The sequence below is a fragment of the Neopsephotus bourkii genome, unplaced genomic scaffold, assembly GCF_033783945.1.
Source record: "Neopsephotus bourkii isolate Nb327-2 ecotype Australia unplaced genomic scaffold, CSIRO-AGI_Nbou_v1 NB_1589, whole genome shotgun sequence".
Taxonomy (NCBI): domain Eukaryota; kingdom Metazoa; phylum Chordata; class Aves; order Psittaciformes; family Psittacidae; genus Neopsephotus; species Neopsephotus bourkii.
Window position 1 is genome coordinate 4,196,273 of NW_026902065.1, and position 18,606 is coordinate 4,214,878.

Here is an 18,606-nt window from a genome sequence, read left to right on the forward strand (position 1 = left end):
ACCACTTGGTGCCTGACTGGCCCTGAAGACTTCCATCCAAATTTCTTCATCTACTCCGTGAGTCAAATATATAATTTCATTAAAGGATCTTCTTTAACAGAATTTGTTTCGTATGAAATTCTTCACGATATATTTGAATTCCCCAGATTATTGTGATTATACCAGAATGCTGTGGGCCAGGCAATTGTTTGCTTTCTGGTATTTCACATTCCTTACAAGACCAAGACTAAAGCTGAAGCTCTAAGTATGTAAACTTGTTAGCTTTCATGACTGAGTCATTATCTTCTCATTATTTATGCCACTCAGTAGATTAGCTGCTTTTTCTTTCTGTAATTTAAGCATGGCTCCCATTTGAGTTTGGCAAACATACTTAAGGTCTTCATAACCTGTAAATCAGAGTAATACCTGCGTCACTTCAAGAGTATATATGCACTAAAGAACATCTAGAGATGGCATATCAATGATGAATTAGTTATAAAATATAAAAATATTCAATAGTTGACGCTTGGTAAAACTCAACAAATACTAACATATTAGCAATAAGTATTTCAAAAGCAAGTGTTATAATGTTATTTCAGAGCACATGTATTAAAACACTGGTGACTTTTTAAAATTACATTTGAAAACTCGTTGAAGCAATCTGTATAATTAAAGCTATGCTTTGTAAATCAAAGTTGTGGTTCTATTTTATTCCTGTATGTTGTTTTAAAAAAAGATAATGAAAATTTTTCTGTAGTCTCTGCCATTCATGTTTATCCAAAACTAGTAATTCTGAGGTTGCATCAATCTGCTAGCTGAAGGGGAGAGTATAATCTAAGCCATGTTGGCACTCTGGCTGGAGGAGAACTGATCATCCCATAGCCGCTAGTCTAACAAGAAAATTTAAGGAATACCGGAATTAATAAGGAATATGTATTTTATACTTCTGAAATTATCTTAACCTATGTAAGGAAGTAGCATGATTTAATGAGTTGACTTGAGACACAGTCATTTTTTATTTTTTTTAAAGAAATAAACAAGGTTAGCAATACACATTTAAGGAGGTATGAGTCCATTGCTTATCATTTTGAAGAAGCTGTTTGTATAAAGTAATTTTAAGTCTGGAAAACATCAAATCAATTGTCTTTTGCACCACTACATATGTGTTTTTATGTGGAATGAGAAAGAAAGCCTCTGGCCTACTGTCACATGTTAAAATGAGGGATAATTAATTGGTAATCACGTGATAGAACACAATTTCATTAGTAAGTGTGGTGAATTGAATTGCTTAAGACTTGTGTGTTTTTTTCAGGATAGCTGTTTACTTTGGAATATTGCAGTCTTGGTAGGCTTGCAGAAACTTTAAGAAAAATCTTGCCACTTTGTCTCCTCTCCTATTTGAGTGGTGGCACAGTAGGAATCCAAGCATTAGAACTGTCAGGATCTAGGGTAAAAGAACAAGGGTATGGCTGCTGATACACTTTTTACCTTCAGTGCATCAGCAGCCATAATTCTTCCACTGCCTTCGGAACCTCTGACCACATTAAGCTCCTCTGTTCCTGCCAGTCTCATCTGCTAAACAGATCCTTGTACTCTTAGGTTGTAGCCAAATTCAATCCAAGATGTTTAAGCTTAGGACACATGCTGACACAAGAGGCTATTAAGTATGGGAAGGTTGGTTTGAGACTGAATTATGTCAGCTGTGCTGGTCCTCCTTGATCTACAGCAGTTTTCTAGTGAGATGGTGCTAACCCAGAAAGTTGGAAAGTCCTTAACCGCAAGCTAAATACTATAAGCAGAGAATATTCCAACTTGCTCATTATTTGCCATCTGTTTTGGAATAGAAGATGGAGGGAGTATTTCAACTTGGCTGCACAGTAATCAGATATACATAATACTTTCAAGGGAAGAAGTCCATTTTTAAGTGACTTTTATTTTTAAAAAGCTTCCAACAGTAATGAACTTTTAAAAGATGCCATATACGTAAAGATATATCAGGCGTACACATCTAATACACCCAAAATTTTACATGGATTTACAGTCATCGTCTGAGGCAATATTACAATCTGTAGGCACAAGAAGTACCTTGGCTTGTTGCTGGAATAACTGTTGGATGCATCTGTTAATACTTATTATGTACTATTAGTAAATTACGTACTTGATGTTTAAGCAAACTTCATTTTTTATATTATATTACCCTGTCACCATCTTCCTCATTTTGCAGGTGAACTGGAGTGCTGCATGTATAAGGCTCAGTTTATTAAATATATCACAGGCATTTTAAATGCATGTAGGTGCCTAAAGACTAGATGCATATCCCGTATTTTTTAAGTGAAAGTTCCAACAACTGTCAAAGGCAAAACAAACATCTGGACATGATGATAACTTTATACCAAAGTCCTAGTTTGCATTCTTCATCATTAATCTGTTCCTTCTCCACTCTCCTGTTCAGCCACATTTGAAAAGAAAATTGATGGTTCTTTTTCCAAGCTGGGTCTCATCCTCTCTCTTGTTTTTCTTTCCAGAGTGTGTTATGTACACCAGTGCGTAAGCATATAGTTTGACATTCTGTGAAATAAAGTCATAACAAACTATCGCCTGTACTTGGAAAAAGAGAACATCACTAAGGTCAGCACTTTGAGTTGCTTTCCATAATGTTACATACCAAGAAACTGAAGATCGTCATGGTCCTAAGCTTGCTTTTGTACAGTTTTATCTCTGAAAAGCTGATAGAAGGTTACAGAGTCACAATGGATTTGTCTGCAAAAGAGAATGTGTATTTTCTTGCCCTTAAGAAAGTTTGGCAATCTGTTGTCTGAGACCGCAGGCAAAATGCCTGCAGTAGTGTCCAGAGCATTAATTCCCCTGATCCTTCATGTAATGGTATCTCCATTCAGCCACTTTACAGGCAGAATGGGAACTGCCACATTAGGTCAGGCCTGTGGCTTGCTTAGTCTTGCAGTTCTGGCTCTGGTAAAAATCAGTACTGAATGCTTCAGCGGAAGATGTGAGGAGAACCACAGTGCTCCAGCAGTCCCTTTTGCTGCCACCGACATTTTATTCCAGCTGTGAGCAGAGATTGATGTTCAGAGCTAAATTACAAATTTCTTAGTGCTTCCAAAAACATTTGCATTAATTCAGGAAGCTCTGGTTATTCCTGCCTTGTGTTTGACTGTCTAACTTTGTTAATACAATATTGGTTTAAAGGAGTTCCATGGGCTAGTTCATTGTGAGGGAAACTAAGCAGAAAATGAAAATGACACCCCATGCCATACAGAAAATGAGATAAACAAGCTTAGCATAGAATGTATCTCCACATACTTATACTCATTTTGAGGAAACAAGTTTAAATGGCTATAAATTAAAATGCAGGTCTTTGGGCGAGGACAGATGTAGCAAGGAACACTCAGTTTTATTTGGACTTTTTAAAATAAGTTTTTAAAGGTAGTGTCATGACCTTGAGCCAGTGGTTTATTTTCTCATTCAGTGTATTTCCCATTTTCAGGTAAATGGGTGGAAAGGAAAATTTCGAACAAACGTTTGCTTTGCAGATGGTTGACTTTTGCATCAGACTTCATAAATGTTGCCCTCCATTGAAATAGTAAATAGTAGTATCCTCTGATTTAGGTAATAGGCTTTTTGCTTATTAATCTCTTGTATGTTCTAGTGTATGGGCTTGTACTTGAAAGCTGTCTACTCTCTCTGAGGACATACTGTTCCCTGCACACTAGAAATCCCTTTCTGTGCTTCATTATCGCCTTCTGTCCTGGTCTGTGGAATCAGAAGTTGTAGTATGATTCCATGTAGTTGGTTGGGACCAGTCTTTTACTGGAAAGAGCATGCATCTGAGTGCTGAAAGGGACAGGCCAGAAGAAAGGGATCTGGGAGCAATTTTTTATATTGATATGAACAGTTCTTTTTATACGTGATTGCCATTGTCTGTTTAATAAACCTTACTCTTTATGTCACTTGTAGTGGTGATAGCTTGATGTTGTGGTTTAAGCCCAGTACTCTTGAATTACCCTGCTGTGAGGAATTGGACAGTGGAAAAGACTTGTAAGGCCCATTTTAAATGATAACTCTCCTAAGAATTATGATTATCCTTTTTGCTTTCAGACAGATGATCTCTACTGTTCAGCTGACTCCTTGACTGATATCTTGTGGCATAGTTCTTAGGGGCACAGGGATTCCTCCCCCAGTGAGATCCAAACTGTTCACAGTGAATGTCTTACAGTGTTGATTTCTCCATTCCACTTCCCCACAGCTCTTTGAAAAAGAATACTTCTTCATACTGAGATGATCCTTTGACCATCTGGATCCATTTTGCCTACTTTTAAAGTAGAGTAGGAGCAGCAAAGGGGGTGAACAAAGAAAATGAGGAGTCTCTTTTCTCAGTTGTTTCATCGTTTGCTTTTCCCTCAGTAGAGTGCTTTTAGGGAACTGCCAGATAATAACAGTGGAGATTTTTTTCCAAGAAACCTTGAACAACATTGTCTTCTTTTCCCAGCGTGATGCCTGGCATCATCAAAAGCAAAGGGTGTTTTTGTAAAAGTGGAAGAGGTGAGAAATGGTTCATAATGTTTTGGCATGTGTCCAGTGTGGTTTAGGGAATTGATGTCGAAAGCTTGACTGCCTGCACAAAAGCATGTATCAAGAAGACAATTTCAAAACGGTTAAAATATCATGCATAGGGTGTGATTATTACTATTTTTCTTACTGTAACTTTTCTTTGCCTCTGACTTTGCTTTCGTGGCTGCCTTCTATTGTAAACATTAGGCTTTGTTATTGTTCCTCCTGGCATCCTTGCTCTTCAAACATTGTTGAGCTGACCTATTACCATAGTTTAAAACCATGCAAGTCCCTATTTTGAGCTCTTTCTTTTTATAGGATGACTCTGTGATACCTTCTGCATAATATTTTAATTGTGGAAAGTGTTTCAACCTGATTTCCAATGAAAACACCATCACTTTGTGCATGTGTCTGTCCTTAATTTTCCTCAAATTTCAGAAACTGTTGGCTAGTTTCAGTGACATTTTGACAGTGGAGAGTGAAGGACATCTTAAAGATTGGGGTCCATATGGTTTTGATGAAAATAAGTAACCAGGAAAAAGGAAGAGATAATGTAATAAACAGCATTTGAGCTGAAGGAGGGCTGCCTCCATGGCTGAAGCATTCTTAGGTCCTAAAGTGGTCAGTGTCAGAAAGAGATGTTATGAAGTACCTATTCATGTTTTCCAGTAAGACCTTTCAGCAGCCAGAAGCCTTTAGACATCTCTAGTTACAGCCCTAACTCAATTCTAGAGTTGTCGCCTGGATTTTCTTCATTCGGGCAATGTGTCAGTCAGCAGAACAGCACAACACTGATACATTGCCAGTGAGATTATAACCAGTGGCAACCAGTCTGCCCAGCAGCTAGAATCTGAGGTTCACTAGGCAGGGTTTCCATTGTCTCCTCCAGATTTTTGTGAGCCTAAGGCCATGATCTGTACCCCTGCTATAAGAATTGCATACATAGAGTTTGCGTCTTAGAAATCAAAGCCAGTCAGGCACATGCTGGAGCTCCCTAGGAAATCAAATTCTGTTCATTTCCCTGAACTTCTTGCTCTAAGTATACACTTACCAGAAAACATTTCAAAATGTGACCAGCTTGGGTGAAGAGAGATGCCATGCTTTTGTGATGACTGGAGCTTTGGCAGAGAAGATGGGAACAATGGGACAATTCTCTTCTGGAATTATTTATATTGTGTTCACAAGTAGGCCACTTGGCTGTGCTAATGTTGTGTAAGGCAGTCCTCAGAAAGTCAGGTGGCAGTAAATTTTTCTCATGTATAAACAGAGTGCGTTGCGAAACCCAACTTGTCTTTCTCCTGTTCTGGACATTTTTTTCCATTTCAATTATTGTCTCTATATCATCACACATATCAGCACACGCAGGACTAGCTGTTCTTTCCAGGATCTGCCTTTCCTGGGCATCCATCCCTTTGCTCCATTATGTGCTGTTGCCCTCCGCAGGATTTCCAGGCATTACAACAAGCCTCAGCCACCAGCAGCACAAAGTACAGCTACCCGTTGTCAGGCCCCAGCTGGCTGCTGCACGATGTGTTGCTAATCTTACCTCTCCTGGGGACTGAATTGCTCAATTTTGCCCTTATATTCAATACTAGATTCTTTTATCAGATGCTTTTGGTAAGGCAGTGTGGTAAGTAATGGATGTACTGTCAGTACGGGGATTGCCAGACTGTATATATAATGGAGCTCTGCTGACCCAAGAATCTGATTTCAGGAGCCCCACCTTTTCCTGAGAGGGTTTCTTTTTTTCCTCTTTAAAAAAAAAAAAAAAAAAAAAGAGAGCGATTTTGATATTTTTTTTTCTGTTAGATTTTGGTATGTCTTTGGGCCATCTTAAGTACCACTTTATTCGCACACTGAGCGCACAATCAAGCTATAGCCACAATTAATGCCACACCATCAGTTCAGGTAGTAGCCATGCAACTTTGAATGTCTTACTTTGGCCATTTATCAGTATGCATCTTTATTGTGTGAGACTCCTTACTACATAGGAATTATCTGCCAAGAGCATTGCCTTCCCATAGGAGAGAAACTTAGGAGCAGCAGTCATTTTGCTCATCCCTTCCACATTTTGTATGTCAGTTGCAAGCAGTTGCCCACCAATGGAGTTCATGCACTTTCTCCAATAACACATGCCCTTCATACTTAGCTAGAAGACAGACAGCACTTCCAATTTTAGGTTTGCGGATTCACTTTAGTGCCAGTCTTCATTTAGTAGCTATGCGTGATCTCTTCTTCTCCAGCCTGCATATGAAAACACATTAAAGTGGGGAGAAAAAAGATTTCGTTGATGGTTAACTTGGTTATGGACAGAATCTTCATCTTCAGATTTTGAATGTGTTTACTATATAAACTCTTTCACTTTGCAAAAATGCATCTGCACATGCACATTCTCACATACACGTTCCTAACTTCCCAACATGTTTACATTTTTAGTTCAAATTTGCAACAATTCATCTGTTCCTGAGCAGTGCACATTTTTTGTTTATGTCCAAGACCCAAGCAAACAAAATTCCTTCAAACATCTTTCTGAATTAGAGGAGAGATGACAGCGAATAAAAGCAAAACAATTAAATTCTCTCCCACTTAAATGAAAATTTTACTGAGGCTTGTTTTGTTACACAGTGTTATTATAGTGAAACCAGATGATATTTGAAACTTGGCTTTGAGCAAGCTTCCCTTCAGCCTCCACAGGCAACCAGACATTCCCCCTCTGCACTTCACTTCCAACAGCTCTTCAGTGCTTCTTTCTGTGTTTATCCTCCAGACAAATTACAATTGCTGATCTTAAGTCATTTATGTACTAAGAAAATGATGTGTTGTCAACCCAAAATCACACTTTTTATAAATCTTTCATAAAGATTTAAATTAAATGAAGAGGGAATTCATTGCACTTGTTTCTTTTCTTTGAACACATTAGGATGGCTTCATTGGAATCAGTGGGAAGTGCAGTGAGCAGCATATATAATCAGCTTGTTTCTTGACCCTGGCAGTCTGGTAGACTGCATGCTGCCCAGGCAGAGGGAGCTGAGGTTCAGCGTACTGCTGACAGCAGAAGAGCAGATGTTGGATATACCTCCCCTAATCTGTGTCCTTTACAGAATGACTGTGAAACATTTAGCAAAATGTTTAGCTTGTTTTGATAGCTGGACTAAATTGTAAACAAATGGTAACCACATTATTCATGGCAGAATAATTTTGCTATGTTTGGTTTTATGATAGCATTTACATGGTATTTTATGCAACCTGAGTGACCTACATAAGGTTTTGCTCCTCATGTTATACTTTGTTTTCTGGAAAACCAAAGAATTAACAAAACATATGATGGCAGGATCTGTTTTTAACCATAGCAGCTGATAACTTGATGGGGGGGGGCAGGAACCGAAACCAGTAAAACTTATTTGGTGTTTTCAAAGAACAGAAATCCTTTTTTCTGGTGCCCCAAGGGCCTGGGCTGCTTGTTCAAGTTCATTAAGTCATGTAGTGATAGCAATACATATTACCACCCCTAATTTCAACTAAGTTCCCCTAATTTCTTCTGTCACAAGCCATTTCCTGGCTTCTCCTCACCTTGCTCTGAAGTGGTTTTTTTTCTTTGGTTTATGTTTTTTTTTGTTATTCAAGATTTGGGAGGAAGGGGGAACACTGTGATGAAACCTTCTGTAAAATCACTGAAACCAGTACACCACAGTTAAAGCCCTGGTCTATCTGCCTTTAGGCAGAAGCCCAGATCAGATGGTTCTAGATCAGTAAAGAAGAAATGGGGAAGGCAAAGCCACATAAAAGGCTTTTCTCCTCCCTAGCACTTCCATTCAAGAGTCCCAGAGGGAAATCCGAAACACATTAGGTCAGCCTTACAAAAATAATTCTTTAACAAAACACAAGTGAAAGAAACCCCAAACAAGCAAGCCCAAAACCAGTAGGGCATCCAGTGTCTGAATTATTTCATAGTAATACTGGAAAAGCAGTAGCTGAATAATTTTGTGGCTTAGTTGTTGTTTTCAAGACAGTTTTGTAAAGCTGTATGAGAGGGAACAGAAACCTCTTGGTTAGGATTTGTAAATAGAACACATCCTAAAGCTGCTGTCCCTTTCCTCTTCTCCTGGAACATTACTCTCAGGAAGCCACCTGTAACTCTCTTTGTAGATGTTCTGTTCTGCACATAAAAGAAGGAAGGAAGAAAGGAATAAAACCCAACCAACCAACCAAAACAACCAACCAAATAAACAGAAACCACCCCACTCCCACCCCCAATTTGCTAGACATAAAACAATTAGTATTTTTGAAAGGGTTAATTTTCCAGGGGGAATGTCTGCAGGTTTTGGTTCTTGTGTATGTGAGGAGGGGAAAGGCACAGCTGCTTTGAGCACTACCAGCTCCATTTTATTGCCAAGATGACATACTTACATGTGAACTGCAACTATAAGAAGCAGCAATGCTAGTATATCTCAGTGTTACTCTACGATTTTTTTTCTGTTATATGCACAAGCTTTTTCAGTGAAAAGCAAAGGATTAAATCATTAACAAATGAATTATTTTCCCCATTGTTAGATCAGCCACTGAGCTGAAACAAAGGCCAAAGTTAAGGCATCTGACTTAAGACTCCCTTTCACTTCTACTACCCAGTTTAGTATCTTGACTTAAGGGCTGTCATATTTTTATTCCTTCTAAACCTCTTTCTGCATGATGCTCATTTGCATAAACAGCCCCATGACAATAGCAGGAATAATATTTAGCCCTCTAAACCGTATTTCCATCCTCATCCGTATTTCTCAGAAGTATGTCAGCTCTGAGCGTGACGGGTCAAGATGGCACTTGAAATTCCTGCCTGCTCGCTTACACCATGATGATGAATCTGACCTGGCTGCAGCAGCTTGAGTCAATTTTCAGCCCATGTTTCTTCCATAGGAATGAATGGAGCTTCCGCGGAGGAGAGACTGACCTATGCTTTTTTTTGCTTCCTTTATCTATCTCTTTCACAATGCTTCACTGACTTGCCCAGACCCCTGTTTCTGTGCTTATCCTCATTCTCTGTGTCCACTTATTGAAAACTGGCACAGATTTATAAAGGTTTCAGAGGCACTTAGAGCAGGTTTTTAGGCCTGCCATGTTTCAACCATTAGGGTGAAATGTTCCAGACCAGGTGCCTTTCTTGGGATGATTTGTTTCTGAAAAGTTTCATTCCAAATGTCTTCTTGAGAAAGGTGGGGGGGGGGGAAAGTCAATTGTTTTTTTTCTGTATTTTTAAAATACACCTTGAGTGTCCTCACGTTTAGATCAGAGGGGAAGCCTTTGCCAGGGAGCAGCAAGGACAGGTTCCCTTCCCCTGACAGAGGATGAGATGGAGGCTGAGGGTGGAGGCAAGGCAGGAGCAGGGCACAACGTTGGCCAGCACGAGCACACTCCCACAGCCCCTGGGTGAGGCAAGCAGAGAGAGTCCAGTGCCAGGAGCCAGGTTTGACCAAGAGTCCAGATGACCAGCCAAGTCCACAGTGATGAGACAGGTTTAAGGTCAGGTTGAATTTGCAGTTCAGGATCAGATCCAGAGAGAAACACTGTGGTCATTGCACAGTCCCGTGATTACCAGGTGAATGTGTAGTGTGAAAGAAAATCTGAAGTCAAGCTAGAAAATCAGATCTGAAAGTTTTTTTAAAGAGCTCCAAGGCTAGTGATTGGCCTCCATGATCGTCTCTCTTCTCCCAGTGAGGTCCAGCCCCACCAGAATTTGTAACCTTCAGTAATGTCTTTGACAGCTCATTCTGGACGAGATGACCTTAAGGTCCTTTCCAACCCTAACTGTTTTATGATTCTATGATTCTATTTCCCCTTTCTGCTGAGTAGGGATGGTGCCCCTGGTAGCACCCAGCCTGGCACCACAGCATGCTGGAGCAGGAGGGATGCAGAACCTGCACAGCAGCCTGCAGCAGGGATTTCCCTGGCTATTTCTGCTACAGTATTTTCTGTTGATCTCCCTGCAATTTAAAAGCATCAGAGCAACCTGTGCATAAACCATGAAAGTAGTGCCTGCGCTGCATCACTGTCCAGGAAAGATAATGAAATCGGATGCTCACTTTGGAAATACAGATCATAACTGCAGAATTAAAACACAAATGGCAGTACACTTGCAGAAGAGGCTCAGACTGCGCTGTTGCACAGGTAGCTTTAAAACTGACACTTTACAGCTTTCATATTTATAGGAAAAAACACATGACGGTTGCAAGCCCAGTTCTGGCTTGAAATTTTAATACGTATAAGAAGCAGAGACTAAGAGGAAAGGGTTGACTCACTCTTCTTGTGTGGGGAGGGATAGTGTGGAAAAGATAGTGAATAGCACCTAATAAAAAATAGGCAGTGGTGCATATAAATTAGAAGTTGGGAAGAGGTCGGCTGAAACTTCGTTTTTTGGCACTAACAGCACACACCGAAAGGCTCTCTGAATATTGGAGGGGTTTCTTGAAAGAAAACTGAAAACTCCAATTGTAATAAAAGGAAATAGTTTTCTGACAGAGCAGTAAAAAGGTGCAATAGCCGATGCCCTGATAAACATACCTAGTTGCCACAGGCACCTATAACACATCCTCTAAACACATTTTTTGGCTGGTGAAGTGGAAAAATGAGCAAATCTAGGATTAAAGAAAATTACATCTCACTTTGAATGTCTGAAGAATGTCTGAATCGTATAAATTGTGTATCTTGCCCATCCCCAGATATATAGGCAAGCACTTGAGGAAACAGAACTGTATTTCTCTGGAGTGAAAACGCAGTTGCAGCCTTCAGTAAACTTGTATTTTTCCATCTAACATGGCTACTGACTTGAATTCCTAATGAAAAAAAATATAGTAGCAAATAATAAAACATAGAAGTGGTAACGTGTGTTCCATAGAGTAGCAAGTTTTCACTGATTACATGGAACCACAGAGACACTAAAAGAACCAAACCATACAAACGAACGAATGAGCCATCTAGTGAATCAACATCCAGTGAGACTCAGCGTCATTCGTTTGAGCTCTAGGGGAGCAGTAGCTTAAATTCCACAAAGGCAAAAATGTTCATCTGTGTGCAGATATTTTGTGTTCCGTGAGTTCAATTATGACAAAGTGAATGCTTGAAAGATTCAATTGGAAGATTTGGAAAGAACAGGTTTTAAACAATTTCTGGTTTTGAAAGACTTCAAAGTAACTTGGAAGGAGGTATAATTGATTTGTATAACACTTTAAAACAATAATTTTTGTCACATTCCTTTTGGAATATTACACATTTTTATGGTCAATCCGAAATACTTGCATAAAGCTGCTAAAATTGTCTTAATGAAGAACTGATCTATTTTGTTCTTTCTTTGTTATACTTTGAGATGTTTTGGCTTTCTTTTTCATCCTAATCCTGTCTTAAGTTCAAAACTAGGAGTGGAGAGACTCCTATTTGTTCTACATACATAGCTGTTTAGATTAATTCATGCTTAATCCAAAAGCATTTTATTACCAAAGAGTAACTGAATGGTCGAGGGAGTCCATACTTTGTCTCATATTTAAAACACGCAAGTAAGAAATATCATGTTACGTGATTTTGCCAATTTATTTCAAAAGCAGTCTTTCTAGTCTTTAACATCATCAGTATAAGATCTGTAACATCTGCTTGTTAACTTCCCCAGAATCCTTGCAGTTAAAAGACTTGTACTTGCAAAAGTACAAGTACATTGAATTGCACACTAGAAGACATTTCTGACTAAGTTCTATCAATCACTGTGTTCATTCCTTTTCTTGTCTACATAGGAGACGGTTTGTACACACGGGAAAGAAAGACCCAGGGCAAAAATGGAACTGTGTAACAGTGTGTTGCAGATATGAACTTCTTGGGTTTTGTCATCACTTGATCATATACTCATCATGGCAAGACAGAAAAGAGAGAGAGCAACTGAGACCAGCATGACAACTGCTCTTGAAGTTCCTCAATAGGTATGGGTAAAGTATAAGGTATGAGTTCCAATTAAGAAAACCTTTGTCCCCCATTAGCATGTGTATACGTGTGGCCAATGGGTGACTGCGCCAAAAATTTGCTTGGCATCACCTGCTCTCAAATAGCAAGTATAATAATGTTGAAGTGCTGCAAAAGCAGGGACATGCTACTAAACAGGAACTGCCATGTATGACTGCTTCAATACAGTTAGGTGAATATATGAAAAGATAGATAATTCTGTATATCATGAGAGGCAGGGGCTTTTCTGCTGTCAGATCATTGTAAGGAACTTTCAAAAGATTTAAGGTTAAATTTTCAGTTTTGTTTTGCTTAGATGTCCTAACTTGGCAGCAAGCAGTTCCAAAAGTGTCTGGTTTTGGTACAAATGACTCATAAATAAAAACTTACTGTAGAAGCTTTAAAGCTGGCGCATAGTTTTCCACAAAGCAAAATCATAACGAACTTACTTACTCTCAAAGTGGTAATACAAATACTAGAGTAAAAACACAGTGTGACTGGGGGGACTGGGATGGAAGAGAGTTAATCTATCACCTTGGTGTAGAAAGCAAAAATTAAAAGGTGGGCATTGGATTTTGGGTTTTCGGGTCTTTTTTGCTTCTTTGATTGCTTCTTTTAAAGTCAAACTCCAAAAGTGCTCAAAAAATCATATTAAATCCAAAATAATTCAATATTTAAAATATATATTTGCATTCCTATTCCTTTGTTACTCATTGAATCACAGATAACAACATTGGATCAAGGACACCTGCGGTGGGAGATGGCAACAGAAATGTGGCAGACTAGTCAGTAAGAAAGCTTTAGAGATAGGAAGAGAATCAGATTTTGCAGCTTTGTGATAATAAATGAGGACTGAAAACAAGTCTTTGTATAATTTCAGATTTTCCACATTTCGGACCTTTCCAGCTAGTTTATGGTTCCTGCACTCTGCTTTCCACTAAAAATAACAATAATTGCCTCCCACTGATTTTGATCCACCAAAAGCAGGAAAAGTTGGAGTCCTCCTGCAGACAGGCTGTAGGGAGCTGCCAGAATTCTAGCTGCCATTTGGTCTAACTTGCTGAGAACAGATCCATACCTGAGATTTATAGCCGAGCCGTGTTGCTTAACCAAGCTAAGCCTGTCAGCAAGACACCAAAAACTAAGCAAGCAGGAACAAGAATGGGAGGTTATAAGAGAAATATTCTCTTGCATGCTAGCATCATTGCAGTGTCTAAACAAAGTTAGGATGAGGGCAGCAGTAAAGAAGACTGGTTTTTCTTCATAGCATACCTCAATGGTCCCCATTAGGGATTTTATTCTCCTATGCTCAACTTTCAAAACCAGCATGGACCTTTCTGCCAGCCAGGATCCTGCAGGTGTCTGTCCCGGCCAGCATTTTATAGTAGCCCACTGGAGACAAACGCATGTGGCCCTCTTCTGTCTGTCTCACAGCGGGCTGCCCGCTTCTCTGGTTCTCATCAGCTGCTGACGCCAAATGTTTCTGTTTTCTGCTTCTTTCAAACTGCAGCTGAAACCTCGTTTTGGGAAGCTAAGATAAAGTAAATGTAGCGTGCTTCCATCCTTCCTGCCACTGTTAGGCTGGCCAGACATGGAAACACCTGTCTTCCTTCATGTGCTGGCAAACCTTTGGGAAACAGCTCCACCAACCTCTAACATGAAAAAGGCAAATATTCAGGGAGAAAATTCTCTTCCCAGTACAATGGAGTGAATTACTTCAATTCTCATTTATTTCAGCTTTTATACTTACTGATCTGTCAGCATGTCAGCAGTTTGGAAATACACTATGCAACCTTTCACCCACTGTCTGTTTAAGAAATTATGTAGACAGTGCAAAATAAAGGCTGTTTTCTCCAGGTAAAGCATTAGTCACCCTTGAAAAACTTGTCTTGCTTCTAAACTTTTTGCAGGCAATTTGCAATAGCCAGTTATGTAGTAAGGACGAAAAAATACGCTTCCTCAACTACATGTTTTAGACCAAAGTCAGTGTAATACCTAAATGGCTGCAGAAACAACCTGGTTTTCTGAAAAAGGACTGAGATGCAAATTGTTCCAAGTCAGTAATCATTTAAAAAGTTAAAGCAGTGAACTGTTGTCAACCTTCAGATTTTTTCTGCCAGGAGCCCTGAGCATCGGTGGTTCTGAGGATTGCTGTGGATGACTAGTGGTCCACAAACTCTGCTTGGGAATCACTTTTCCAAACCATAACTGAAATTATGACAACTTGTAACTCCAATTTGGCTTCTATATGAAAGGCAGAAATACGATATCCCTGTGCAATTATTCACGTGTTGTTTGGTTTGGGGGTTTTTTGTGTGTGTCCAAGGACAACTGACATTCTGGTTGTTTCCCTGATGAAGGAGTGTGAATGAGTGCAGTGTCTGCAGCTAAGGCTAGGTATCGATTTACTTGGATATGGAAATTCTGATGGACTTGACTTTTCTTTGAAACCTGAAGAATGCTAAGTCAGCATTGTGACAGCTGTGGCTCCGCTCACGTTTTGAACAAACTTTGTTTTGGATTCCTGGGCCTGACTGTTTCTTAGCTTTATTTTCATTTTAGACTTCAAAGTTCATGTTACCTTAGATAACACGATAATAGATAGGTGCTCCTACCTCTTTTTTCTCCATTTTGTTATAAATAAACTGATCTCAGCATACAAAGTTTAAAGCTTGATTTTCTTCACTTGGTTGGCCTGCCTCCAGGAAAGAAATCAATACTTCTTTTTGAATGTCTTGGGTTTAGTTGTATTCTTTCAGAATGAATGGACTTTCCTGCCCACACTGTTGCCATCCGTTCCTCAAAAAAAGCCCAGAGTAATTCTTGTAAAGGCAGCTTTTCTCTTTCATCTCCTGAGGTGTAGCCTGCTGTATGGATAGTTAAGAATTGTGGTATCACCCCAAACTCCCTCAATCCCTGGGAAGACTTTCCTTGGCTGTAATAATTAATACTAATATAGTACTTCTTTAGTCTAATTGAATTCTGGTGGCCAAGGGCCTATATTTTCATATGGAAGGTTTGTCACCTCTCTTTGCTTGGTTCTTTGTGAATTGCTGCAAGAACAAGAAGTTTGGTACCGAATGCTAGTAGGTTACATGTAACAGAGCCGGGAAGAATTTCTTCATTGCTACTTCCGCCTTTGTGCAATAAGCCTGAAAGATCTGCCATTTGAATGAAGTTATTAATTACTCCTTTCACAGGTGCCTCATGAACCTGCACAGCAAAAGCACTGTGCTCTGAGACTCTAAGAAGGCTTAGGTGCTGGGTAAGAGATAAATGCAGCTGTACTCTTTGGGATGCCTTCCTAAATACAGGCAAGTGCTTTGAAGGCTATGTGCTTAGCAGCCTTCAAGGGCTTCTCCCATATGAATATTGAAGCCTTGCTGCATTAAATAGATCTGGAAGAAAGTATCTAGCAGCTTTGGTCCAGGCACATAAAATAATTTTCCTAATCTAATATAATCACAGCATAAGTCTGGGGAGTTTGTTTTTGCCATAATATCTGATGAACGCTTGATTTTGGCTATCTGTTCTCTAATTTTCTGCCCCATGGAACATAGGAAAATTTTAAATAAAGGACTGATACACAAAAAAAGAAATGGAGAAAACAACCATTCAGAGCCCACTTCACGAAAACTGAGACAAACAGCTACTGATTAGATTACGTTAGATGGAGGAATATCAGTCATGCAAAAGGGTGTTATGCAAAGGCTACCTTCGAAACTTTCCATTCAGCATCCTTATTGTTGAGTCTGGATACATGATCCAGATCAGACTTCGATAGTTCTGATTGCTACCTAATGAGGTAAGATACGGTTTTTGACACTATTGCAACAGCTAGGTCAAAGATGAGGTCACAGATACAGACTGGACTGATGAAGACAGCTGTCCAAGACTTCTACATCTTCATGCTAAAAACAGCCTGCCAAGTCTGCTGGGCATTCCAACACTGTTGCCATAAAGGTATCAGCAAGCTCTTTTGTGAAGCCTGTAGCTTTTGGCAGAGTGTAAATGAGCACAGAACTTATGTTAGCTTTGGCTCTCGGTTCTTTTGCAAATGAATTCATTTTCATCAGTCTTGCTTTACATGAGCACCATTTCTGGTTAAGGCATTGAAAATGGTGATAAATGGAGTGCCAGTTGTAATCTGCTAATTAACCCAGTGTGTTGAGGTGGATAGCCCAGGGCACATGGTGCCATCCAACCTGATCTCTGTGATACCCTTAATGTTATATCATTTTATAGTACAGATAGTTAATTCTTTCTGGAGAAGCTCATTCTTATTTGTTGTTTCACAGCAGTGCACACAACTCATGGCCAGTCATTCAAACATACCTTGGCCCAACTATAAGCACATATGTATTTGTGGAATTAAGGACAAAATTTAGTTAATACCTTCAATTGCTGGACAGGTACTGACAAACAGGAAACAGCAATTATACAGACCAGCCCCACCAGTAACACGTGTACTGAGTATTTCAACAATCGGTTCGTAAAAGCAGTATCAGTATTTTTTTGCTGTTTACCTGCCTCATAAGTTACTGTCAACCAAAACAGCAAGCAGGGTAGTTTTTCTTCTGCAAATGGCTGTTGAAGGCTTTTTCAAGGTAGTTGACATTGAGCACATAAGCGTGACAGGAACAGAATGTGATTTAAATCCAAATAGAGTGGGCAGATCCCATGGGTTTTGATAATACCAAATGAGTCTTCTCATAAACAGACTTCTTAATGCAGCAGCTACCATGTAGCATGGTTAAGAGATCTTGGTTTTCCCTCTGAGGCCAAATTTAAGTACCCCCAGTCTCTTTTCCTTCTCTCCAGTGAATATGAAAAGGGGGACTGCTGTAACCCACTGCTTAGCCTGGCTCCTCATCTCTCCTAATTGCACCATTATCACCCATAAGGAACCCATTTATGTAGAAGAGGTTTTGAAACCAAAGCCTCTCTTTTCAGAGCCCCAATCTAGGAATGCTTTAAGGGTATATGCCAGCTCAAGAATCAGATTCATTTTGGTTCTGGGAATCAAACCACAGCCTCTGAAAAACAATGGAATTTGTGGCTCGTTCCAGAAAGTTAAGCAACAGCCTCAGCTTTTTGCTAAAAGAAGGATAATAAGGTTTGATGTAACATCAGAAGAGCTAATTCAGATCTAATAACAATGCTTGTTTTCTGAACACTTTAGCCTTAACACAAACAACTTCTCACTTCATAATTTTCCTTCCTAGGGCCTTGCTTTTGGAATATCCTACAGGCAGATGTCCTACTTAACAGGAGACCCCTCATATTCTGCCAATTTCCAGCTATGTTTAAGTATTTACTGACTGAGAACATTTCAACCATTAGGAAAAGAATCCTCTCTTTCTGTGTGGCATGCCAGATGTCAGCTGCAATAGGATCTGCAGAAAGACACACTGTCTTCAGGCTACCTGGGCAGCAGTATGATGGCCTTAGTCATTTCTGCCTTATTTGAGACAGCACTGTCCCTATTTAGAAGTAGGTGTTAGAACATAATGATCCTAATACAAAGCAGCATGTTATGCACAGAGCTGGGTGACAGGGGAAAAGTAGTTTACACTGCACCAGCAGAAGTACTACCAAGAACAATATGGAGAACTAAAGGGAGCAGCAAACATAAAGTGATCTCAAGGAAACGGCTATTTCAGAATGTGATTTTATTTGTATTTCAAGTTCAAGAATATTCATTACAAAATCATTTGCTTCCATTGCTGTAAATGTAGACGCAAGAAGTAACCAGCTACTCTGACCTTTATAAGTGGCCAGGAAATAACAGAAGCCTAAATCATTCCAGTTTGTTCTAGGATCTTAACACTGCAGTTCTGATAAGGGGTGGTAGGTAAGCAGGTGGGGGAAACATGACACCATCTGGTATCCTTTAAAAAGAAGCAGGTTTAAAAACAAATTCAAAATATACAGGGGAAAAAAACAAAACTTGACAAAAATGTCTAGGTTTCATGAAAGAAGCTGGCACAGGAATTCATGTTCTGTTTACATCTGCTGTAAACTTCACCCCCTATAGCTTCCTGTTTATACCCTTCACAGGTCCAGTGTAGCTGTACACAGCTGAAA